Source organism: Paroedura picta, chromosome 12, assembly GCF_049243985.1.
Source record: "Paroedura picta isolate Pp20150507F chromosome 12, Ppicta_v3.0, whole genome shotgun sequence".
NCBI classification, from domain to species: Eukaryota; Metazoa; Chordata; class Lepidosauria; order Squamata; family Gekkonidae; genus Paroedura; species Paroedura picta.
This window is the reverse complement of record NC_135380.1, coordinates 28,617,510-28,644,875: the sequence shown is the minus strand read 5'-3', so window position 1 is coordinate 28,644,875 and position 27,366 is coordinate 28,617,510. Positions and strand designations below refer to the sequence as shown.

General features: G+C 42.8%; 1 protein-coding gene across 11 annotated transcripts in view; it reads right to left on the bottom strand.

Moving 5' to 3' along the window:
• STRBP (spermatid perinuclear RNA binding protein) overlaps nucleotides 1-27,366 on the bottom strand; it is a 100,471-nt gene that overhangs the window by 60,534 nt on the left and 12,571 nt on the right. The window contains exons 1-2 of one of the 11 annotated variants that reach the window (XM_077306885.1): nucleotides 13,503-13,626; nucleotides 12,675-12,761 (exon numbers count right to left, since the gene is read on the bottom strand). The exons of 6 other annotated variants lie outside the window; for them this stretch is intronic. The gene's annotated coding sequence lies outside the window, so the exon portion shown is untranslated. Of the gene's footprint in view, nucleotides 1-12,674; nucleotides 13,627-16,043; nucleotides 16,069-16,335; nucleotides 16,517-19,090; nucleotides 19,114-27,366 lie in introns of those variants that run through there. 4 more of the 11 variants (XM_077306884.1, XM_077306890.1, XM_077306886.1 and 1 more) reach the window with 4 other exon arrangements.

The window sequence follows — 27,366 nt, the reverse complement described above, 5'->3', positions numbered from 1 at the left end:
CAAACACACAGAGCTATTGCCCTGCCCTAAGATGCTGGAAAGACTTTCTGGAGGTGTGTGTACACTAATACTGATTTTGGGTCTAGGTGGTATTTATTATTTTTATTTATTTGGCTTTTAGGCTACCCCTCTCCAAAGATGTCTCGGGGCGGCTTACAACAGTTTCATAAAATAACAACCTGAATACAAAATACATGTAAAAACCTAAACATTTATCTGTTCAAATTTTTCTCTCGTATTCACTCTGTCCAAAGATTTTCAATAGGGAGCAGAGGCACACAGTCAATGGCGTTCCGATTTCTGGCCTGGCTCGGATGGGGGCAAACAACCTGGGTGTGATCCCATGTGCAGGGGCTGGTAGGAGGCCCATATAGATGGTAAGGGTGTGGTCCTTGGCCTAAATTGTAGGCCTAGTGGGAGAGTGCCATTTTGCAGGCCCTTTGGAACTTAGGGGGTTCTGTAAGGGCCCAGGTCTCCACTGGCAGCTCATTCTACAAGGATGGGGCCAGGGCTGAAAAGGCCCTTGCTCTGGTCAAGGCCAGGTGCTCCCCTCTGAGGCCAGAGACCACAAGCAAGTTGGAGTTTGCAGAGAGAAGAGCTCTTCAGGGGTCATATACAAAGATGTGGTCCCTCAGGTTCACAAGTCCCAGATCACATAAACCCTTGAAAATTAAAACCAACACCTTAAACATGATCCAGAACTCGATCAGCAACCAGTGCAACTGATGGATAACAGGTCAAATATGAGTTCTCCATGAACCTTATGATGATCCGGGCAGCTGCATTCCGTATCAATTGTAATTCCTGAGTCTGGGATAAGGGAAGGTCCTTGTACAGCAAATTACAGTAATCTAGCCTGGAGGTGACCATTGCATGGATCACTGCGGCTAGGTGTTCTGGAGCCAGGTAGAGTGCTAGTAGCTTTGCTTGCCATAGGTAGAAAAATGTCAGGGAAGCTACTCTAGTGACCTGCTCCTCCATATTCATGGAGGCATCTAGGATGATCTCCAAATTTCTGACATCTGTGCAGCCTGGAACTGTATCAAGATATGTTTCCTCGCCTGGTCCTTTCCTAGCCAGCCACAGTGATCTCCATCTTCAGCGGATTAAATTTCAGGTGACTTTGTTGGAACCATTCTATCACAGCTCCCAGAGACCTGGTCAGAAATTCAGGGGGGGGAGTATTTAGCCATACAGCTGGGTGTCATCAGCACATTGGTGACATCTCAGCCCATACCCCCAACAAGCTGGCCTAGAGGGCATGAGAAGATTCTACATTGTGGAAACCCACACTAGAATTCAAGGTGGTATGACCATTCCTCCCGAACACCAATCCTTTATCCCCAACCTTGGAGAAAGCAGACAAGCCATTGTAGAGCTGACCCCCATATCCATGCGTTGACAAGGTGGTGAGCTAAGAGCTCGTGATCGACAACGGCAAACATTGTGCTAAGGTCTAGTAATACCAATTGTAAATATCCAAGGGCTTAAGCATATACAGGCATTCAAAATACTTTTCCAATTCCAACTTTTGTCTCTGTGTTTGAAATTCTGCAGCTTAAGGCCAGAATAAACTCAGGACAGCCAATACTGGTCCGAATATGACCAGTAAGGCCTGAGTTCAAATTCCTGTTCTGTGATGAAGAAAAGTAGGTAACTTGAGCCAGTTGTTCTTTCATAGCTTAACCTACTTCATGAAACTGTTGTGAAGAAAAAGTGAAGGACGAAGGGATCGTGTACACTGCTCTGAGTTCTTGGGAGGTAGAATACCCAATAAAAAGTCAGTTTAGGCACATGTCAAAATGAGCTTTTGTGTATCCAGTGAGGTGTTTGACTTCTTAAAATAGTAGGTAACATGATGTCAGAAAACAGTTTCGAGACTGCTCTCAAGCGATATTACTGGCTGAAAAATATAGACATCCAAAGCCCCCTTGGATGTGCAGAACTAGCTGCAAGGCTCTTTGAATCCCAGACTTATCCCAGTTTTAATAAGTGTTATCCTTTGTCCAGACCTGGAGGAGGTAAAAGGTTCCCAGCAACTTCTTTCAGTGTCCCAAATGCTAAGACTCCTGTAAAGCAGGGGTATTCAACTTGTGGTCCTCCAGATGTTCTTGGACTACAATTCCCATGAGCACTGCCAGCAAACGCTCATGGGAATTGTAGTCCATGAATATCTGGAGGACCACAGGTTGACTACCCCTGCTGTAAAGAACAGGAACTTCACTGCTAGGCTGGACAAAAGCTGGTGCTCACTGCAAGCTAGATGTCAATCATTTTTAACATGCTGGCCCTGTTTCCAAAGGAAGATCTTATGGATTAAGTACAGCCTTCTGACCCCTCTTTGCAATCAGGTAATTCAAGTCACTCATTGCCTTTTTGCTGTTTATAGATTTGCATGTATGTGCATATCTCTTTGCCTACTGAATGTAACAATTCATGCATTTGATGAACTCCATTTGCCCTATTCATGTTTATGCCATAATAAATGGATTAGTCTTTACAGTGCTATGGCACACACTTATTTGGGCTCCAGTAGACTTAATATATGAGCCTCTTGTGGCGCAGAGTGGTAAGGCAGCGACATGCTATCTGAAGCTCTCACCATGAGCCTGGGAGTTGGATCCCAGCAGCCGGCTCAAGGTTCCATCCTTCCAAGGTCAGTAAAATGAGTACCCAGCTCGCTGGGGGGTAAATGGTAATGACTGGGGAAGGCACTGGCAAATTGAGTCTGACTCCCCATATTGAGTCTGCCGTGAAAACGCTAGAGGGCGTCACCCCAAGGGTCAGACATGACCCGGTGCTTGCACAGGGGATACCTTTACCTTTTACCTTTAGACTTAATATGGCTCCCTTGCCTTTGCCTTTATACTGAATAACCCCAGATAGAGATGAGCAACAGCTCTTCAGAGAAGCTGCCTTGAGAGGGGCTTTGTTCCCAATCCCAATTGTAGGTATACATATGCATGCATGGTCACTTTTGGTCCATGGTTGCTTCTGGTCAAGCAGGCTCTGTATAAGATATAAGAACCTGTTTACTAGAAGCAAATAAACAGGATAAGTATACACACCATTAACAATTCTTCTTAAAATGCACTTTCTACTCTTGTGTGCATGGGGAGGGGAATCACATGCCTGCAGCCAAATGTACCTAAATATTTTAACAAAAAAAACAAACAATACTATAATAAATTAAATACATAAGAGGCTGTAGAAATGGAGTAAACTGTGTTCCAAGATTTTTTGAACTGCTGCCTCCCTAAAATGTTTGGAGCAAGTGGCGATGGCAACAGAAGCATGTAAGCAGGCTTCCATGATCCACTTAAGAGTGACGTCTCAACCTTTTACCAACTGCATTTTTAAAAATTCTTGGCTTCCCTAATGTTTGCATCCCCTTTTAAAAATGCATAAAACCATCGAGGCAGTGCCTGACAAGCTAGCAGTGCATTTAAGTGAAGGTTCATTAATCTTTAAACCAGCTAAGAGAGACAAGGAGGAGGCCAGGGTGCCTGTGCAGATTTGCAGCATGAAAGGAAAGGAAGAGTGCCAACTTGCTTTAAAGTATTACCAATCCAGGACAGCCCAAGAAGTAATTCAAGAGGGGAAACAGCTGCAGCTACTGTATTTCTTTCAGTAAGGATGAGTAGCGCAGGGAATAAAAATAAACATTGAGATCCTAGGACTTTGCCATGGATACATTAGGCATCCTTAAGAAATGAACAGCAGTTTTAGATTTTCTTAAATTTGGAAACTGTGCAAACAGGATTCTTTTTCTCCATTTGTCATTTTTTTCATAAACAGGCCCAGGACCATTAGCATGAAAGAGAAGATGCCTTTTCCACTCAAATAGTCTCTGCTAGCCTTCCTGATTTCTAACATCATGTCAATTCAGATTGGGACATTCTAGGGTAAGAGATGATCCAGCTTCAGACTCTTTCTTTCCAAGTTTGTGTCCCAAGTCTGAAGATACAGAACAGCTTTCTCAGTCAGAAGCTAAATTACCCCATGGACGAATCATTGGCAGATCATTGGGCTCAACACCTCTGATATTATGGGCCCCATCAATGGATTCCACTCACTCTCCGGAATGTGCTAGTCAAGGAGCAAAGTTTAGCCATTCTAGCAGTCACCTTTCTGCATTGTACCTGCTCTTGCCTTGTGACACGCAGCAGTTGTGAGTATACCAGATCAGCAAATGTCCATGTTGACTACAGGTGTTCATTTAAGGCAGGGGTAGTCAACCTGTGGTCCTCCAGATGTTCATGGACTACAATTCCCATGAGGCCCTGACTACCCCTGATTTAAGGGATGGTAGACAAGATAAACAAACTTGATTTTGTCAATGCATGAAAACTCTTTACAGACTACTGGAGATCAGAACTTAAGTCTCTGATCTTCATAGCTGCTTTTATTGTATTTTAACAGTTTTAAAGACGGAAAGTATTCTTGTACATTCCTAATAGTACCTTTATAGTATTTGTCTGTATGTGTATACAAGAAAAGTTGCTTTTGTAAGTATTTTAATGGAATGGAGATTTCTGAGTACAGAGACTCAGAAATCTCCATTCTAGTTCCTATCCGATTAAGTGAGCTTTAACTTGATCTCTAAGGTGCTACTGGACTTGAATATAGTTGTTCTGTATAGCTAGTAAGTTAATCTTCACCTATTAAGAGATTCAGAGTATGCACCTTTGTTGTGCAAGTTTAAAACATAGTGGTGAGAATATAGAGATTTCTGGCTCCTTTACTAAGCTGACAATGCAAGACTGAAGTCAAGCAACTACAGGGATCTTGCTTCCCTTTGCATACAAGGAAGAACACTACTTGAACTGTCATTTGTCCATAACCACAGAAGCACATGGAAAAAGGCATGTGGTCCCTTCTACCAATGAGTAGCAGGTAAGACTAGAATGGGTATGTGGTCCCTTCCCACTCTAGGAATGCTTCATCTTTGCTATAGTACGGACCTGGAGGAGCTTGATCCCAAATGAATGTAAATTCTCTCTAACATCTCTCCTGTTTTATTAAAGTATTCCTCTGTCATTTCACTCATCTTTTCATGCACAGCCTGACTTTCAGGGACAAAACGCACTAAAGATCACAAGTCTCAATTAATCTGTAAAAAGTAAACACGGCTGGGGAAGGCTGATGGCTCAGTGGTAAAGCATCTGCTTGGCATGCACAAGGTCCCAGGTTCAACCCCTGGCATCTCCAATGAAAAGGATCAGTTGAAAAGTGATGTGAAAGACCACTGCCCAGGTCTGCCTAAGACCTTGGAAAGCCACTGTCAGTTAGAGTGGATTATACCAACCCTGGTGGACCAAGGGATTGAGTCCCTAAAAAATTGCTTCATACCTTTTTACTTCCAGGATTCAGACTTGAGCTTGGAAAGGGATTTAACCCTTCAAATCCATGCCCACCCTACCTGAAACACTACCAATTGAGAAGGGAGCCCAAAGGGGGGAAATTACACTTCCTAGCATGATTGCAGCAATTAGAGTATCTAATGAGAATCTGGGAAATGCAGACCTGAATCCCTGTTCTGCCATGGAAATCTAATGAGTGATCTCAGGCAAGTCACTTTCTCTCAGTAAAACTTTCTTAACAGGGCCGTGGTTGTCAGGATAAAAATAAGAGGAGAGAGTGCTGTTGTTAACTCTCACTTTTTCTTTAAAATGCTAACTGAGCCGAGAATCTAGGCTTAGAAAAAAATGGAGTGTCAAAAAGTTAGATCCTCTCTTCCCTCCTTGTGTGACCCTTTTACATGGATGGAGACCCACAATCTTTAGCATATCAGTTATGGCCCTAATTAACCTGAAAGCCTGAATGATGGCCCTGTATCTTTATTTTGATTTACATGCCACACTTAACAACAGTCAGGCATTGTGAAACTTCACCATTCTTTCCTAAATGGAGGCTTAAAAGATACATTGTTTCAACTATAGCACAAGCTCAACTGCAAGGTGTCATGGGGGCTTGGTTCCACTTTGCAGCCAGAGGAGAAGATTGCACCAAAGACCCTCTCTCTGTTTCTTCAAACTCTATTAATCTACAATTGTAACAAGAAAAGGATGGTGAAAGGCTGTTTTTCCCTCTTTGGGTCCTTAGTAATGTACTGAATCAAGCAACACTCAAAAAGCTGCAGACCCTACAGCCTAAACTAGCCATCTCCATGATACACAGACCAAGGGGCAGATAAAGAACTGTTAGAAAAGCTGTACTTGATTTGAAAACACATTAGGGGCCACCAAATGCCAAAACTGTAACATTTCAAAGGGTCCAAACTTTGTGCAGAGAGGTGTTGTGCTTTTTGAACACAGTTTCCATTCAGACAGCCACCTTCTCTGCTGTGGATACACAGGAAGAGGAAAGAAACTTGCATGATGCCCAGATACCCCTGAAGAGAGACAGATAAAAATGTGATCGCTTTTAGTTTCACCCACCAAAGCTACACATGAAAGATTATCAGAACTGTATGTGAGAAATCGGATCACAGATTTCAATGTCTCCCATCATCTGATCCACTTAATATTTATGGTAAGACCTTGGAGGAGAAGTGTGTCTCATGGCTTAAGTGCCACTCAGTGCTTAACACCCACTCAGGGCACATGTCCCACCCCCGAGTGCTGACTCCTCCTCTAGCCAGCTTACCTGTCTGTCCAGCCAATCACTTCCATCCCCCACCCCTGACCATCCCCTCCTCCTTCTGAGGGTCAGAGGCTGCAGATCCCTGCCATGTGAGAGCTGCCCTTGCCAGTGAGTTCCTTGCCCCAGCAGCCTCCAGCCTGCAGCCTTCCCAGGTCCCCAATCTAGCGCCTGCTGTATTCCTGAATGCAATGGGCTTGGCCCCTAGCTTCCTCTATAATTGGCTGATGTAAACAACAGGCAACAACAACAACAGAACAAGACCATTCTTCATTGGGACTGTAACAATTCTGAAGATATCGAAACAGTGTCCTCATTAGCTGGCCCACCATCAATTGTTATGCATTACTGTTTTTCATAATTCACCATGTCATGCACTGAACTGTTACACTTTAATGGTCACGCTTCACTGTATTATGCAACTGTTTTCACTAACTGCACTGTACTGTTTGCACTATATAGAAAAAATATTAATTGGTTTGTATACAGCCTGGTCTAGCAACCTTTTTTTCCTTTTCATGTGGCTCTGGTACTCAGTACCTTTTGTGGTTTCCTACAGAGGTTTCTCCCCCTTTTTTAAATTCTTTGTTGGCCTCAAAGTTTAAAGGTCATATAGTGCCCATACATTTAATTTCAATGCAACGGAGAGTAAAACTTCCTCATTTACTATGATCTCTGTTGCCTCAACAGTAAACCTTCCAACATATATCCTGTGGTTTGCACAAATGCTCCCAACCACTAACGCTCCCCAAAGAACTAAGCATAACCATCCTCTAAAATCTGTCTTTCTTAATGGCATAGATCACTATAGATTCCCCCTTAGGCCTATTCTACTTTAAGTTCTTGTGCCAGGAAATTAATGGTCCAGTTTCATCTCTAGCAGCAGTGCATATCAGCACAGAGTCTGCACTCAGCCCTGCCTATGCACCCCATCCCACCTCAACCTATTACTGTGTGTACAGGGGAGGAAGTGGTAGAAAATTAAATTCGGCCTTGGAAATGGATCTCCAGCAACTATGGAATGTGCATTTGAATGCAGACACACACACACACCCCGGCAAAGAATTGCATGCTTCCAAGGAGAGATCCTATGGAACCCAGTGCCACAGGACTAGTAGTAACCAAAGAACATGTGCATCTTGCTGGAATATGAAAGATCTGTAGTGCGCACAATTCAGAAATATCTGAAGACTATCCTATAGAGGGCATCCAACTGTGACACGCAGCAGTTGTGAGTATACCAGATCAGCAAATGTCCATGTTGACTACAGGTGTTCATTTAAGGCAGGGGTAGTCAACCTGTGGTCCTCCAGATGTTCATGGACTACAATTCCCATGAGGCCCTGACTACCCCTGATTTAAGGGATGGTAGACAAGATAAACAAACTTGATTTTGTCAATGCATGAAAACTCTTTACAGACTACTGGAGATCAGAACTTAAGTCTCTGATCTTCATAGCTGCTTTTATTGTATTTTAACAGTTTTAAAGACGGAAAGTATTCTTGTACATTCCTAATAGTACCTTTATAGTATTTGTCTGTATGTGTATACAAGAAAAGTTGCTTTTGTAAGTATTTTAATGGAATGGAGATTTCTGAGTACAGAGACTCAGAAATCTCCATTCTAGTTCCTATCCGATTAAGTGAGCTTTAACTTGATCTCTAAGGTGCTACTGGACTTGAATATAGTTGTTCTGTATAGCTAGTAAGTTAATCTTCACCTATTAAGAGATTCAGAGTATGCACCTTTGTTGTGCAAGTTTAAAACATAGTGGTGAGAATATAGAGATTTCTGGCTCCTTTACTAAGCTGACAATGCAAGACTGAAGTCAAGCAACTACAGGGATCTTGCTTCCCTTTGCATACAAGGAAGAACACTACTTGAACTGTCATTTGTCCATAACCACAGAAGCACATGGAAAAAGGCATGTGGTCCCTTCTACCAATGAGTAGCAGGTAAGACTAGAATGGGTATGTGGTCCCTTCCCACTCTAGGAATGCTTCATCTTTGCTATAGTACGGACCTGGAGGAGCTTGATCCCAAATGAATGTAAATTCTCTCTAACATCTCTCCTGTTTTATTAAAGTATTCCTCTGTCATTTCACTCATCTTTTCATGCACAGCCTGACTTTCAGGGACAAAACGCACTAAAGATCACAAGTCTCAATTAATCTGTAAAAAGTAAACACGGCTGGGGAAGGCTGATGGCTCAGTGGTAAAGCATCTGCTTGGCATGCACAAGGTCCCAGGTTCAACCCCTGGCATCTCCAATGAAAAGGATCAGTTGAAAAGTGATGTGAAAGACCACTGCCCAGGTCTGCCTAAGACCTTGGAAAGCCACTGTCAGTTAGAGTGGATTATACCAACCCTGGTGGACCAAGGGATTGAGTCCCTAAAAAATTGCTTCATACCTTTTTACTTCCAGGATTCAGACTTGAGCTTGGAAAGGGATTTAACCCTTCAAATCCATGCCCACCCTACCTGAAACACTACCAATTGAGAAGGGAGCCCAAAGGGGGGAAATTACACTTCCTAGCATGATTGCAGCAATTAGAGTATCTAATGAGAATCTGGGAAATGCAGACCTGAATCCCTGTTCTGCCATGGAAATCTAATGAGTGATCTCAGGCAAGTCACTTTCTCTCAGTAAAACTTTCTTAACAGGGCCGTGGTTGTCAGGATAAAAATAAGAGGAGAGAGTGCTGTTGTTAACTCTCACTTTTTCTTTAAAATGCTAACTGAGCCGAGAATCTAGGCTTAGAAAAAAATGGAGTGTCAAAAAGTTAGATCCTCTCTTCCCTCCTTGTGTGACCCTTTTACATGGATGGAGACCCACAATCTTTAGCATATCAGTTATGGCCCTAATTAACCTGAAAGCCTGAATGATGGCCCTGTATCTTTATTTTGATTTACATGCCACACTTAACAACAGTCAGGCATTGTGAAACTTCACCATTCTTTCCTAAATGGAGGCTTAAAAGATACATTGTTTCAACTATAGCACAAGCTCAACTGCAAGGTGTCATGGGGGCTTGGTTCCACTTTGCAGCCAGAGGAGAAGATTGCACCAAAGACCCTCTCTCTGTTTCTTCAAACTCTATTAATCTACAATTGTAACAAGAAAAGGATGGTGAAAGGCTGTTTTTCCCTCTTTGGGTCCTTAGTAATGTACTGAATCAAGCAACACTCAAAAAGCTGCAGACCCTACAGCCTAAACTAGCCATCTCCATGATACACAGACCAAGGGGCAGATAAAGAACTGTTAGAAAAGCTGTACTTGATTTGAAAACACATTAGGGGCCACCAAATGCCAAAACTGTAACATTTCAAAGGGTCCAAACTTTGTGCAGAGAGGTGTTGTGCTTTTTGAACACAGTTTCCATTCAGACAGCCACCTTCTCTGCTGTGGATACACAGGAAGAGGAAAGAAACTTGCATGATGCCCAGATACCCCTGAAGAGAGACAGATAAAAATGTGATCGCTTTTAGTTTCACCCACCAAAGCTACACATGAAAGATTATCAGAACTGTATGTGAGAAATCGGATCACAGATTTCAATGTCTCCCATCATCTGATCCACTTAATATTTATGGTAAGACCTTGGAGGAGAAGTGTGTCTCATGGCTTAAGTGCCACTCAGTGCTTAACACCCACTCAGGGCACATGTCCCACCCCCGAGTGCTGACTCCTCCTCTAGCCAGCTTACCTGTCTGTCCAGCCAATCACTTCCATCCCCCACCCCTGACCATCCCCTCCTCCTTCTGAGGGTCAGAGGCTGCAGATCCCTGCCATGTGAGAGCTGCCCTTGCCAGTGAGTTCCTTGCCCCAGCAGCCTCCAGCCTGCAGCCTTCCCAGGTCCCCAATCTAGCGCCTGCTGTATTCCTGAATGCAATGGGCTTGGCCCCTAGCTTCCTCTATAATTGGCTGATGTAAACAACAGGCAACAACAACAACAGAACAAGACCATTCTTCATTGGGACTGTAACAATTCTGAAGATATCGAAACAGTGTCCTCATTAGCTGGCCCACCATCAATTGTTATGCATTACTGTTTTTCATAATTCACCATGTCATGCACTGAACTGTTACACTTTAATGGTCACGCTTCACTGTATTATGCAACTGTTTTCACTAACTGCACTGTACTGTTTGCACTATATAGAAAAAATATTAATTGGTTTGTATACAGCCTGGTCTAGCAACCTTTTTTTCCTTTTCATGTGGCTCTGGTACTCAGTACCTTTTGTGGTTTCCTACAGAGGTTTCTCCCCCTTTTTTAAATTCTTTGTTGGCCTCAAAGTTTAAAGGTCATATAGTGCCCATACATTTAATTTCAATGCAACGGAGAGTAAAACTTCCTCATTTACTATGATCTCTGTTGCCTCAACAGTAAACCTTCCAACATATATCCTGTGGTTTGCACAAATGCTCCCAACCACTAACGCTCCCCAAAGAACTAAGCATAACCATCCTCTAAAATCTGTCTTTCTTAATGGCATAGATCACTATAGATTCCCCCTTAGGCCTATTCTACTTTAAGTTCTTGTGCCAGGAAATTAATGGTCCAGTTTCATCTCTAGCAGCAGTGCATATCAGCACAGAGTCTGCACTCAGCCCTGCCTATGCACCCCATCCCACCTCAACCTATTACTGTGTGTACAGGGGAGGAAGTGGTAGAAAATTAAATTCGGCCTTGGAAATGGATCTCCAGCAACTATGGAATGTGCATTTGAATGCAGACACACACACACACCCCGGCAAAGAATTGCATGCTTCCAAGGAGAGATCCTATGGAACCCAGTGCCACAGGAAGATGCAATGGATTTAGGAGATTCTCTCTTTACGTCTCATGACCTTTATTATCAACCAAGCACACCTCCCAAACAAATGCTACCTCTGCCCCATATGAAGGAAGACATTCTTTGCACCTTCTGATCGGACTTCTGGAAATCAGAAAAATGGTAAGGCCACCCCATTGGTGATGCACCCTTTCCCCTTACTCCCCAAGGGCGCTAATTACAAGCTGAGTAACCATCAATGGCCACAATGACTTTCATACGATTAATGCTTCATACCTGCATGGACATTTAAAGGCCTCCCATTGCCCTTCTATTAGCAGCACATGGGCAATCTATCATAACTCTGCACTCCACATATGTTCTGCTGAAGCTTTCAGGCTTAGGAAGGGAACAAAGAAAAGGTGAACACACACAATTCTCTTTCCCTTCTCTAGGTACTTCCTGATGTTTGATTTAGGGCTCAGCAAGCTTTACTTGAAGTTGCCGTTAATTCAAGTTAATTATTATTACATCTCCAAATTAGTGCTTCTCTCCATTGTGTCCTCATGGACAAGGGGAAAGCTCAGCTCATCACGGCTTCTGCCCATCTGAAGAGCTGTCTCCAAATGAAAGAGAACCTTCTTCCTTATGTCCAGAGTTTTTATAACCTCTTCCTCCCTTGCCTCCCTTTTGGCATGGTCTTCCTGTCCCAAAGGAGGTGTGTTTTCCTTCTGTCACTTTAGTCTTCCCAGTTTTAAGGCTGTAGATGTGACTTGCTAACGGGATGAAGTAGTAAGCCATTATCATAATTACGAGCTTGAGTGTTTCATGCTGGTAGGCTGATAGCTCCTATCTCCAGCCCCTTCCCTTCTCTCTCAGCTATTATTCCGTAGCAGGGCTCTGGTCCATGAACACAGAATAGACATAACTGAAACTCGGGCTGATTCTTGGGTGCAGGGGTTTTCTCCACATGCCATTCTGAGTGGCAGCCTTGATAGCTGATTCACAGTTACAGGTTCTTTCCACCACTAAAGCCTAACGTGAAACACACACACCTTTTACCTAAGGCTTCCACATCTCATTCTGCAAAAATCTCACAAAGCAGAGAGGCACAGGAACCAGAAAAGGAAAAGAACCATCACTGAATCTGCAAATGAATATCCAGTGTAAACAATAGTAATACAGCATGCCTGCATTTTTATATCAGTTTTGCTGTATTCACTAGTGAACAAACAGTCATGGAATTGCATACCTTTTGTATTTGGGCATAACCTGGCTCTTCTGCAGAAATCTCTTGCAGCTATTGCAAGACTTGGATATAAAAACCGCAGTCCTGAGCCTAGAATACAATAGGATCTGTTAAATCCCGCACTGCAGAGCTAAAAATAGTCACATGCTGCAGGATTCTCACATATCCAGGAATAATTCCTGAGGGACTAATGGTGGGAGGGGAGACAATAAATAGGAATGGGGGGGGGGAGATCAAAACTAAATATTTTGCAATGCCTACTACCCTCCTCCCAGAAAGCTTGTGACTAGTTTCTAATTGTGAGAGAGGAGAGTTACTGCATGCAATGTTTTAAAAATGCAAATCATAACATTTAGTGTATCATTTAACAAAAAATCCTCATGCTGTAATACTCAAGTAAAAGAAAGTAATAGCATGAATAGGAAGGGATTCCATTTCTGCACACACACACCCTGGTTTCTGTTGCTGCTAGCAGAAACTACAAGAAGCCAGAGCACTTTTGCATCACAAATGGCAATTTTTCCTCTAGACAAATCCAGGCTTAAACCTCAAAATGCAGCATTGCAAGATATATGTCCTCAAAATCCCTGTAAAGTGTAAGGTAGGTTGAGCTGAGAGAAAGTGACTGGCCTAAGGTCACCCAGTAAGCTCATTTGCAGAGTAGGAATTTGAACCTAGATTTCCAGGTTCTAGTCCAACACTGTTACCATTATACCACACTGGCTCCCGGTCAACCTTAAAGCAAGCTCTCCTAAGAAAACCACAGAAATGGTTTAAATGTCCTCCATGCATCACAAGATTCCAAAGCCCCACAAAAATATATGAATTCACGTTTCACAATTTCAACAAAGGTCCCATTAGAAGCTGAAGATCACAATCCAAGCAATCTTGTGGGGAACAGATCCAGCATGATTCCCATCCATCATGGTTCCAATGCATGAGGGGTCCTCTAGAATAGAGGAAAGGAGGGTCAATGGGACATGTTAAAAAACACAGCAATAATCACAAATTATGCACTAGGTATATGGATCTTTTAAATCCCAGGCCCAGGAGAAACTCTGTTTTTAGATAGCCTCATGCTCCAGGGCTTCCTAACCAGCATGTTGATTAACATTAACAAATACCATGGATGTTCTCACGAGTTGCTCCAAAACCGTCAAAAGGGTTTTCAACTGTATCAAGAGACAGACCAAAAGGCGCATCTTATGAGCCTACTAATCGTCTCCATATCACCACTAAACTTTGATTGCTGAATGTCTGGCATGCAGCACTCTTCAAGAGGTCCAGACCACATTTTCAGATCATGCCAAGTCATAAGTTGGGTTTATTGTGTGGCAAGAAATCTTCATAAAACAATCTTCGCTCATCACTTTCAAGTGCTCAATGTTTCTGGCAAACGCACCTGACTATAGAGCAATCTGTAATGTTTCAGAAGTCTTTACACCGATATTGTAAAAATAGGGTTGTCTCCTGAAATACTGCCAGCTCATTTATTTGACTGTGGTCAAATATTGTCATATAGTCCATGAAACCAAGTATATCGATGTATAGGTAGGCACTTAATCTTTTCTTCCTTATGGTAGTATTGATCAGTAAGTATTTTTTTTGAACTGCTGAGGTTATTTCGCCTCATTTATGCTTTAACTTCATTTTAAAAATCTGTACTAGGAAAGAAGCCAAACTGAAGACCCAGTTAAAGCTTTAATCATAGAATCATAGAGTTGGAAAAGACCTCCTGGGTCATCCAGTCCAACCCCCTGTACTATGCAAGACATTCACAACCCTATCTCTCATCCACTGACACCTCTCCATCAGATGAGCCTGTCAGATGACTATCCAGTCTGTTTAAAAATTTCCAAAGATGGAGAACCCACCACCTCCCGAGGAAGCCTGAGAAACCGATCTGACTGTCAGGAACTTTTTCCTAATGTTTAGACAGAATTTCTTTTGAATTAATTCCATCCCATTGGTTCTGGTCCGTCCCTCCGGGGCAAGAAAGAACAACTCTGCTCCATCCTCTATATGGCAGCCTTTTAAATACTTGAAGATGGTTATCGGATCCCCTCTCAGTCATCTCCTCTCTAGGCTAAACAGACCAAGCTCCCCTAACCTTTCTTAATATGTCTTGGTCTCCAAACCCCTCACCATCTTTGTTGCCCTCCTCTGGACATGTTCCAGTTTGTCTAAATCCATCTTCAACTGTGGTGCCCAAAACTGAACACAGTACTCCAAGTGAGGCCGAACCAGAGCACAGTAAATAACTTACCACAATTCTTTTCAAAAGTTAACTTCACTGTTTCACAATGCCAGATACTGCCAGTTACAAAAACAGAATAGTAAAGTATTAAAGTATTAAATCTGCTGATTACGAGAGTACTCTTTAATTTGTTATCGTAAACTTTAAAAAAATATTAGATTGTTAATAGGCAGTATTTAACTGGTTCATTACCCTTTTATTTTAAAAGCCTCATCAAATGAGGTTTAGATAAAAACCAGCTCTTACTATGTTGGGATGATTACACACAAAAAAGCCCCAAAGCCATACAAAACTAGACTCTTCATAGAGTTTATAACGGGGGATATCCCTTTCACAATTCTATATCAAGAAGAAGAGAAAATGGGATTCATGCTTTCAGAAACACTACAATAAAAAGAAACTTTCAACAAGCTAAATCAAAAGCCAGTGTCTGGAACCAATTACCATTCCTACCAAGTGCAATAGAAGCTGCCTCTGCAGTCAAGCAGGCGAAGCAAAATACTTCTACAATGATGAAAAATACATTGAATGAGACATTCAGCAAAATGACAGAGGATGCACAAATGGAGGGAAACAGCTGGGAAACCAGTCTTGCATCCACCAGTTAGACAACAAATGTCTCCAGGATGGGTTTTTGCAAGGAGACTTGGGGTTTGGAGATGTAAGAAACCCCTGGTCCACCCTCTAATGCTAGTCAACTCATTATCATGTACCCTGCATGTAATATAAAGCATATTTTTCTGCATTAATACGTCCTAAAGTATCTTGGGATAACTTGTTCACTCACTCCTGTGCTCCAGTACCTAGTGCAGAGTAATGGATCCTGTGCAGGTACTGTAAAAGTTACCTACATATCCGTTACTGATGCTATAGCATTGGTCACTATCAGCTGTACTACATTAATGGATTAAAAACAGGCGTTGGTTGGGACATTATAAAGACAAGCTATGAATAAATGAATGAGTTTGCCCTGACATGTAAAAATGCTTGATGGCAAAATAGCACATGCTTCATAAATATATAGAACATCCCCAGTTCAAATCCCACAAACTTCATTTTAAGGTCTCAGGTATTAGAACTGGCTGGTATTAAATACTGGCCAATTGGATACTGACCTAGAGGGCCAATGGCGCAACTTGGTATGAGGTAATTTCACAAGATCAGCTTGCTACTCGGCAGCTGACTTTGCAGAGCTGCAACAAAATTTAGATTCCAGTAGTGGCTTCGCAAATACAAACAGCATGCTGGCTGAGCTGAAGAGTTCAAAGCAGATCTGCTTCCCCAGAACTGCTGAAGCGCTGAGAGGAGTTATGGGAAGTCCCTACTCCTTTTTAAGGATCCGGGGGGTCACCAGCGAAATAAAAATGGCACAGGAAAACAAGTGTTAGAAGAAAACTCTGAGCTTACATAAAACGCCCCCAGTAGTTCTCTTTATTCACCTGTGTCCCTGCAAGCTACAATTCAATCCCCAAGGTGGGTTGAAAGCATTTCCTGGAAGACTCCAGCAGGGATTTCCCAGAGCATTTCCAACCAAGAGTGTCGCAGCAAACGGCATCATCCATCTTATGCTCTTCAGGGCTGCTTTTATCAATAACCAACAGATGGTACAAAATGGAGCACTTAAAGAGCAAAGCAGTTTTCTGTTAAGATAACAGCAAGCACGCCCTTTTCATCTAGACTGCCACCATTCCAAGATGAAGGCCAGAGTGTTTTTGTGTATCTCAGACAAGCAGACAACTCAAAATCCAGAATTCTTCCCTCGAAACAGCTCTCCCTTCCAGGTTGCTCGCTTTCTAAGATTAGTACACAGAACGGTTACAATGGACTACACCGTGAAGAGCAGATCTCTCATCCGATTACAAAACCTGCTGTCTTAAGCAGACCGGAGAGAGAATCTTTCAGGTGGGCCAAACACGGCAGCCGGATGAACCCTGAGCATGAAGCAAAACTCCTCCTGAGCATGAAGCAAAAATGAGGTCCAAGCCACCCCTTTTCCCAACACCCCAGCGAAAAATGAGCCAAGTGTTTAGTATATTCCAAATGAGGCAGTAGATAACATATCATAAATAAAATATCCTTCATAAATATACCCAGATTTATTTTGAAACCATTTGCTTCCTGGACAGTTCTGGGAAGGGCATTCAGATGTTTACATCCCAGATGCTTTAGAGCAGGGGTAGTCAAACTGCGGCCTTCCAGATGTCCATGGACTACAATTCCCAGGAGCCCCTGCCAGCATTCGCTGGCAGGGGCTCCTGGGAATTGTAGTCCATGGACATCTGGAGGGCCACAGTTTGACGACCCCTGCTTTAGAGTATCATCTTGTTTGTTTGCTTGCTGCATTTCCCCACCTCTTTTCCACAGCGCTCTAAAGGCAATCTATAGCCGAAGATGACAAGCACCACCCAACTAAAAATACACAAAACTGCTTTTAAAAATCCAAAAATATGCAGCGGAAGAAAAACAACAAATGAGTGGCAATAATTTGATCATTCAGTGCCAGGACAGATTAAAGACACCGATCCAATCAACCAAATAGAAAAGGTTTCCAGGAACAGCATTTAAGGGAGGGGGGCTTCTGCATCTGGGATGGGGCCATTTATTTTTAGCTCTCACACCAACATCACGCTCCCCACTTGGCTGCAACTTGACATTGACATTTCTTCTCAACTTTTCTGACCAATCCTGCACTGACCCTTACGCTGCACAATTATTTTTTCTACAGTGACTAGGAAACAATTCCTGATCCAACTTCCACTGTGCATATTAATTTTTCCCTCCCCCAATCTGGCAGGAAGGGCACAAAACGAAGACATCACTTTGCAACAGATGGAAGCCTTCGGAAACAGAAGAACAAGTCTACAGCTCTGTTTCCGAAAAGGATTGGTAGCTTTGTTTTTGGAGCGACTTCAAAAATGTCAGGATAAGCGGATTCTTTTGCATTTCGTATACAGCTGAGCAGAGAGGAGATTCAACCACATTTAATGACACATTTAAAAATGCAATGTATGCTTGGACTAGGAATGACAGTGTCCTGAATGCCCATGAGATTGACACACAACTATCAAGAGAGGTGGAATCTGAACTCTAGATTCAACATTTCAGGTCCTGCAATGTGGAGAACAACAGACCTTGACCTATCCCTGGAAAACTTTAGGGAAACCCTTCACTGGCCCTATCTAACCGACAACAAGTTCTCTCTGTTAAAACTATATCACGGGCCAGAGCTAGTCTCTTCTGACTCTTGTTGCTGCACCCAGTACCTATTCCCATTTATGCTACCCCCTCCCTCTGAAAAATTCTGTGTCCATAAGGATATAACTCAACTTTTAATACTTGCATACATACAAGTTATACGTTATCTTCCCAAGGTTTGCTCTTAAAAATTTAATCTCTTTGGAACTTCCAACTTACCCAAGACTTCAAGTGCATTACAGCTATTAAAACACATATAAAGTTTTTAAAAATCAAGCTAAACAAGATACTCAAACCCCATTCCAACTGAGCACCTAAGGAAAGTGGAAACCGTTTTAAAATTCCTATTTCTACGCCACCATCGACGTTTCTGCCTTTCTCACTGGGGGTAGCCTTCTAATAACACCCAACACCGTGCTTGCTCTCTCTGTGCCCCTCACCACTTTCCCGAATATCATCACCCTCCCCTTACAGGAGCACACAGGTGAGTTTCCACTCAGCAGCACACAACTGCTGCATGAGATTGACAGGGACCATCCTCAATTGCTTCTTCACACTGCTGCAGTTAAAGCGTGGTGCAGCATTGGGGCATAAGAGGCTTTATTAACCCTGCAGGAGTTTCTGCAGAGCTAAGCTGCAAGTGCTTGGGGGGGGGGGGAGGCGGGAAGAGTGCTAGCAAGCTATTCACTGGTTTTTTAAAGCCTATTGAAGCAAAGGCTTAAAAACAGGAACAAAGGCTTCCCTGCAGAAGAGGATGGTGACTTTCCCTTCAAAAAGAGAGCGCGGAGGGCATTTTGGTGGGGGTCTTTTACGGCTACCCCAGCAGATCTAACAGCATGCAAGTCCCACATATTAAAATCTGTTTCGGTTCATCTACTCCACGATTACCAATTTTCTCTTAATTTAATTTAGAGAAGTGCTTCCTAAAGACCTGGGAGAAGAGCCCCACAATGTTCAATGAACTCACCATGCCCCCGCCCTACAGATCGCCATTTCCAAAGGAGCAGCGATGGGATCTGAAGGCCTAAGACCCCATTTTAATAGATCTGCCGATCAGCTCCAGGAGAAGGGGAGGGAGGAGGGAAAGATGCCGTAACTAAGCAGCTGACACCGGAGAGCATGAGAACGCAGTGTGTATCTGCTTTGCCTTCTCATAGAACAGGATCTGGGTGATCAAGTTTCTGGTGCAATGGCATGGGGGCGTATTAGAGGGGAAAGCCTAGAATGCACCGCTAGCAAAGAATTATAGAGCCTAAGCAAAGTGCCTGTATCTTGCTGATCAGCGCTACCAAAACAAAGTACAGAGCCCAAGCACGTTCTAAGAGACCAAGCCCCTGTGTCCTTCCCAGCCCTGGCACAATACAGAACACTATAGAATTGCAGTGGCATAGAGTCAGAAAAAGAATTGGGGAGACACAGGATCAAATCCCCAAATAAGCATGAAGCGCAAAGTGACCTTGGGCTTGTCACTCTCTCAATCCAAATTCACTTAAATGGACGTAGTGAGAATACAATGAGGCGGAGAAAAATTATGTATGCCATCCTGACCTCTTTGCACGAAAGACTGGATAAAGATATTAACGGGCAATCAAGCGAGCAATTCTAAACAGACCTGCTCAGAATCCTGCTCAGGTCTATTCAAGGGGGTTTAATCCCAGAAAAGTTTTATGATTCCACTGCAATTGTAAACCAGCCTACAGAGCCTATTCTACCTTGATGCAGTCCTGCTTAGCAAACTTTACACCCTATCCCTTCTTAATAAACTTCAGATTTAATCACCTACTTACACAGGCACACATAAAACAAACTAGCCACCACAACAATCAGCAAATATTGAATAACCATCTCAAACCAAGCAGTTGCAATAGAGTTATCTCTTTTCTTTTATTGACAATAAAAAAGGTGTTCCAGAAGGTGACAGCATGTTCTCACAACACCGTATCCAAAACAATTCTGAATTGATTTATGAGCATCAGGTGATATTTAAAACAACTATCTCGGAACTCTCCACTAACCAGGAAAATAGTGGCAGAAGTGATGCACAGGATTGGTCCACCTTGTAGAGGCTGCATTAAATGCAGCATCTGGCCAGAGGTTTCTAACCATGTGGCTTGGGAGATGCTAATCATCATCATTGCTGTAATTAATCCTAATTGGTAATAAGAATGCAGAACAGACAACTCAATAACCATCACATTCAACGTGAATACCAAAAAAAAAAAAAAACACTCCATTTCTCCCCACCACCACCCTATACTATTCCTTCCTTTGAAATACAGCAACTAGAGACGGGAAAGGTAGAACTACGCAGAAGAAGAGCAACTGCGGGTTATAACCCTATCAAATTGCCCTGGGCCTTTGGTCAGGGATGTTTGTGCCAGAGCGACCTCCGTAGAGTAAGGAAAACAAAAAACTATGTCATGATGAGTATTTTACGAGGGAGCCCTGAACTTTGCACTGGTGTCACAACACATAAATGGTATGTGGACATTGACCCCTTATCCCCAGATGAGAAACTTTACTCTTGAACAAAGCTCTCAAGCAAGCAGGAAGTCAGCTGGGCACAAAGGATATTGCCCAAATCAGTTTCTTTTCCATTTTTTCCTCCCCAGAAGAGGATGATGAGTTGGTTTCAAGAAAACTATTCAGTCATTCATTCACTAGCAAAAGACACCCACCATTAATTACAGCTCCGAATGGAGAGGCAAGACACAGGAGTATTGACAACTATTAGTATTACACCACCATGAGAATGAGCAATGTACCCCTGCTCTGATGCAAGGAGATCGGGTGGTTCTATTTATAGGAGCTCCCTTAACACATCAGTTCCTAGGAATACACCTCTTGACAAACCTGTGGAGCAATATAAAATGAAGTCCATTTGAAAACAAAAGGTGAACCCTTTGGGGCAAATATGCATGTTTGTTGTTGTTAGGTGCGAAGTCGTGTCCGATCCATCGCAACCCCATGGACAATGATCCTCCAAGGCCTTCCTGTCCTCTACCATTCCCCAGAGTCCATTTACATTTGCACCGACTGCTTCAGTGACTCCATCCAGCCCCCTCATTCTCTGTCGTCCCCTTCTTCTTTTGCCCTCAATCACTCCCAGCATTAGGCTCTTCTCCAGGGAGTCCTTCCTTCTCATGAGCTGGCCAAAGTTAAGGCATGTTTTAGGCTTGCCCATTGGAGTCAAGGACCAAGTAGAGAACATTGCAACTGTTCACACTCATCCCTTCATACTTTCTTCCCCTTTTTGTTCCCATACTGTAAAAATCTGGATTGTAATTATATGAAAGAATGATGTAGTTTTATACTGAATTAGACCACAAGTCCATCCAACTCAATACTATATCCATTATGATATAGTACCAGCAGAGGTACTTGTGCCTTCTTTGGGTGTAGAAAGTCAGAGCTCAGTGGTAGAAGATCTGTTTGACATGCAATAAGCGCCACGTTCATTCCATGGAGTTAGTCAAGTAGTAGATGTGAAAAGACCTCAGCCTAAGGCTACAGCTACTTCCAGTCTGGGTAGGTAATACTGACCTTGATGGGCAGAGGGTCTGATTCAGTAGAAGGCATCATCATTTGAAATAACCACCCCAAAAGCAACAGAATTCTACAAAGTACCATTTGCTCTACCATAGAGTCATCATAACCTCTCGCAATAAACCCCTTGGAGATAGGGAATCCTTCTTTTGTGCTACGATCTTCTGTACAGAGGACACTATAAAGTATGGCTGACAGAATTTAACTAAACAAAATGTCACAGGTATTGCCAAAAATATAGTGGTGTAGTTGCTGGTCTTGATTTAAAAGATAATGGAGAATAAGCTATGAGAGGGGTAAAGAACAAAGAAGTAGCACACTAATATGGCACCTAGTGGATTACAAATAACATAATACTGAAAAATAAAACATGTGGCTAAATCCAAGTGTGAGAAATGACCTGGAATGGCAAGAACCTCCAACGAAATAAAAAATACTGTTCAAAGATGGGATATATCCGTTGGAGCCCAAGAGATGGGTCATATGTAGGAGCAACTTGTAGTCAGCATTTTTAATGTTTTTGTTATAATTCAAAACAGTGGGAATGAACTTACATAACTATCTTTTAATAAGCTTTTGGAATATAATTGTGTATGGTGTTTAAAATTACAATTTATTAGCCGAGAATAAGAGCCCTACCAGACGGGATAGCTAGCTAATGTTAGATGGTTTTTAAAACCTACAGATATGGGAAACTGAGCAGATGCATGAGATCATCTTTAAAGATTCTACTACTTGTCACATGCTTAGTTTTGGTATCAAATAATGGACTCAAGTAATTGCTCTCCTTTAATTATTACATTATAATATTTCTTTGTTACTTAATGTTAAAGATCTGAATGTTTTTAATAAAAAATAAAACAGGATTCTCTAGTAATAGTTATTTGGGCACAATACCCAAACTAACCAAAAACATTGCTGAGATGTACCTCTTGTCATGAGATTAATGATCTGATAAAGGAAAGCCAAGTAGACATCTAGGGTTTCTGAAGTATAAAGGTAAAGGTATCCCCTGTGCAAGCACCGAGTCATGTCTGACCCTTGGGGTGACGCCCTCTAGCGTTTTCAGGGCAGACTCAATATGGGGTGGTTTGCCAGTGCCTTCCCCAGTCATTACCGTTTACCCCCCAGCAGCAATCTGGATACTCATTTTACCAACCTCGGAAGGATGGAAGGCTAAGTCAACCTTGAGCCGGCTGCTGGGATCGAACTCCCAGCCTCATGGGCAGAGCTTTCAGACAGCATGTCTGCTGCCTTACCACTCTGCGAGTATACAACCCCACAAAATAGGGGTTACTATCTCCAAACTGCCAATGTTTGGATGGTTCTGCCCAGCTCACAGGTACACAGGTTTCCAGCTCAAACAAACTAAGCCAGGTGCTCTCAAAGGAGCAGCAACTTGTGGTTTAGCTACAGCATGGAGCAGCCCAAAACCTCAGACCTAAGAACTGCCCTGCCTACCATTAACACATCCCATGGCCTAAAGAAACCACTAGAACAGGGGTAGTCAACCTGTGGTCCTCCAGATGCTCATGGGCTACAATTCCCACGAGCCCCTCCCAGCATAGTCCATGAATATCTGGAGGACCACAGGTTGACTACCCCTGCACTAGAGTGATCAACAGAATCCCCAGATTCTTCATACCTAATAAGCTTGCAGAAGTCACTGCCATAATTAATGATCCATGGTCATTTGTGTTGGCAGAGGGGGGGAAATATTTACAAGCCAAAAGCAAGTCTTCACTTTGAAGATCACAATAAATAGCACAGAAACTAGCCATAATGTGGTCATTTGATCAATCCAGCATCCACAGACCAACTATAAATTCAGGGCTCATTTCCAAGGATCACTCCTGAGGTAATTTTATTACTGCTATATAAGCAGGTTTAACAGGGCTATACAGCATGTCATGAGTCCAAGCGATTTTGGGACTGGAGACAAGGTGTAGAGGCTGGGAAAACACAGGCATGTCCAAGACTACTTAGCAAGTTAGGCTCAAAGTACAAGATATAATTTGCCCGCAGTGGGGCAACAGTATACTCTGGAGTCATTTGGGGTTAGGAAAACTGTGGTTAGGAAGGCAAAAGGCCCTTTTCCCAGGAGTCATGGTCCACATCCAAATCAGGGGCTTGGGCTCTTGGAAAACATGTTTTCCTGCTCCTGAAATCTAACTGCTGGCATTCAAGTTAGGTTAGGGAAGCCACAAGCCTGCATGTTATAAATCCTAAAGGCAGCTTGGGCTTTAGTAGCAAAGGCCAGGGACCATCATTGCTCTGAAGTTAGCCTTGTATAAAAATGTTAAGATATACAATAGCTATCTATCATCTGATACACGGGTATGTTGGAGTAGAGAGTCCCCCAGCAACCAATCAGCAAACTTCAGCAAGCTATCTACGTTACAGAAACATCCTGGAATTCCCTGCTCATGTTGGTAAGATTTGCTGCTTTTTAACAGAAGCATGCAAGAAATGTTCTACTGAAACAGATCGAATGTTCACCTAGCCCAGCATCCTGTTTTCGACAGTAACTAAACAGATTCTTCAACAATTGCATAGAGGCCCCTGCTCAAGATCCCCCAGCATTTTCATTGGGTGCACAAGAATTTGGCATTGGCTCTTTCTTCCATAACCTGCTTGTGGGCTTCCCATAGGCCTCTAGCTGGCAGCTGGTAGCAACAAAATACTAGGCTAGGTATGATGTCTGATCTCACAGGCCTCTTAATGTTCTTGAGGAGCATCTGTCCTCTATGTACTTGTGCACCAGAGACTACTGGTCAAGGAAGCCAATAACAGGACCTCAATTTTCAAAGTAACACCTATTAATACCAAGTGACACGCACAGCACAATAAGGAAGAATCATCACCTTTATGCCCTGACTACTTGTAAGGCAAGAGAATCCTGGGCTAGATGGACTTTTGTCCCTCTCCAGGACATTCTTTTGTTCTTAACAAATACCGGCTTAGCAACCCCAGATAGCTGAGGTTGTGGAAGCCAACCCAATAATCCCCTTAAAAGCATTTACAAATCTAAACAAAGAAAGCAACCAAACCTTATAATGGGGAACTCTTAATAGCTAAGGGTGGTACGTGTTTCTTTCCACCACCACACTTTTAAAATACACAATTTAACAAATGTTTTTCTCCACCAAAAAAAAAAACGAAGAAGAAGACATTAGGGAGAAATTCATTGTTATAAGCAGCACTGCACCTTCCTGACATATAAACCTCAAGTTGGATGAATTAGTGCGTAGTAAAACAGCATATAATTTACATTTTGTTATGTCAATCACTGGCAGCATCTCGAGGCTCTTTATGACTAAGCTAGCCAAACCACAACATACACAAACTGCTTTAAATCATTTTCTCCCATGGAGAGAGAGAACAGCTAACAATCAACAAACTAGGCAGGGAGAGAGGAAGGAGTCTCCCAACAAGGAACAGTTCTTGGAGAATTTCAAGCAGTGACTCCAGGAAGGCACTTATTAAACTCCAAAAGAGAGAAAGGTAGCACCACATGCAAGCAAGCAAGCTCCAGGAAAAAGTTTCTAAATAACCAAAGAAAGAAAAAGCCACAAAGCCATAAATCAACACACTGGGAAGCCTAAGCCACAAGTTGCGACAATCCTGATGTTTATTAGCATAAGAAATCAATCAAATGAATGGGGCTGATGAAGCAGCTTGACAGTTTTGGCAAATCCCAACTTCTATCAATTGGAAGCACAGCTGGGACCAGCATGGGAATTCTTACGCTATGCTGAGAGGCCAAGATGACACCAAGCGGCATACACTTCACAGCAGGATTTGGTTTGAGGCTCTGGGCCAGCAGATGTAACAGAGTAGGACATCTGTGTTCACCCTTTCAGTTCACCATTGGGTTTGCTATTGATCCCAACGCTGCATAGAAATTAGTACAGCAACTCTCAACTTGAAAATAATTTACCACTGAACCCTGTTTACACTGCAGCTGGTTCACAGAGAACAGCCACTTGAGATCCTTGGAACAAGGAGGAATTGGCTAGTGTTCATTTCAAATATCCTTCTAATGGGATATACATTTCAGTACAGTGGTCAAAATGGTGAGACACCTGCGACCAGCGATAGCGTGATATTAAATCAAGCTATTCATCCCCTACAATTCAATTCAATATTTATTTACGGTCATTCAGACCAAAATTGTTCATCCCCTACATACTTCAATGCCTTCCTGCCATGTCTTCCTTCACACATGCTGCACAAACTGCAAACAAGAGAGCAACGTGTTATTTCACTCACCACTCCTTGGCCTGTCAATCAACGAGGCCAACCGTGGTTTGTTGGTCTTGCCCCCCCCTTTTTTTACTTGAGACTTACATGTATCAATATGTATTCACATCTATGAAAACGCACTGCTACATTATTTAAAGCCCCCCCCCAAAAAAAACATGGCTGGCAAGCAGAGGGCATAGGGAGGGAGGCAGATCCCCCCCCCATCATTTAAAACAGCTGAAAGCTCCCAGCCATCGCCCAGCCGCCGCCACCCGCAATCAATCCAGGCAAATTAATCAGGGTGGTTCACACACACATTCCATCAACCCATCACCACCGCCCTGCCTCCTTTGCTGAGCAGTAAATGGAGGGAGGAGGGTGAAAGCGAGGGCCGGACCTTGCAGAGCTGACTATCATGCGTTTCACCCTTCATACGTTCCTTTTGCTAGTTGCCTTGTTGGTTGTCCGCAGATGAATCACGCCTTTTAGGTTGGTAAATCTACTTTTGGGGATTCCAGAGCTCACACTTTAAAATGGAGGATGTAGCGAGCCGGCTGCTGCCCAAACGCTGGATGTAGGCGACATCATGTGGAGCTGCAGGAATATGCCAACTATATTCGGTAAACATTTCATTATATTTATCGCGTGCAGAAATGCCCTTTATCTTCCCAGCACAGGAGCAAAACAAGAACAGCACCAAGGCATAAAGAATAACCATGCTGAGAGTCACACATGAGAACATACAAAGCTGCCTTATACAAAGTCATATAATTGGCCCATCTGGCATAGTAATATCCATTTTCATTGGCAGTGATTATTCAAGGTCCATCCAGCTGTTATCTTTGATCCCTTAAGTACAGATGCCTCAAGTGAATAAGGGACCTCTTGAATGAAAAGCATGTGCTCAGCTATGACTAGTTCCGTAAAACATAAAAAACTTAGCTACAGATGTTTGCTTCTGAAGGTATGAAGCTATTTCTTACCAAGTCAGGTCATAGATCCACCTAGCTCATGGATCCATCCTGCCCAGTATTCTTTCTCCTAACAGAGTTCTCTTGGGTCTGAAAAACAGGCCTTTTTCAGCCATACTACCTGAGCTCCTGGTGAAGCCACAGGTAAAACTTCTCTATACAAAGCAAGCACTACATTACTGAGTCATGGTAGAAAGGAACTTAGAAATAGGGAGGTGGGTGTTCTAAAACTATAATTGGAGACAGGCAGGAAAGATGTCATTTGGCTCTGAAACACTTTTACTAAAGTAGGATTTTACTGTTTGAGCGCTTTATTTTGCTACCTCAGTTCCACAACAGGAGAACCGACAAATTAAAATTTTAATATAACGCCACACAGATAGTATTGCAAGTAGCAACAAAGCTACGGGGGCTGGGAAGGTATTTTGGATGCCAAAGGATCCAGATCCACCATTGCAGTAATACTAGAACAGTCCTCTAG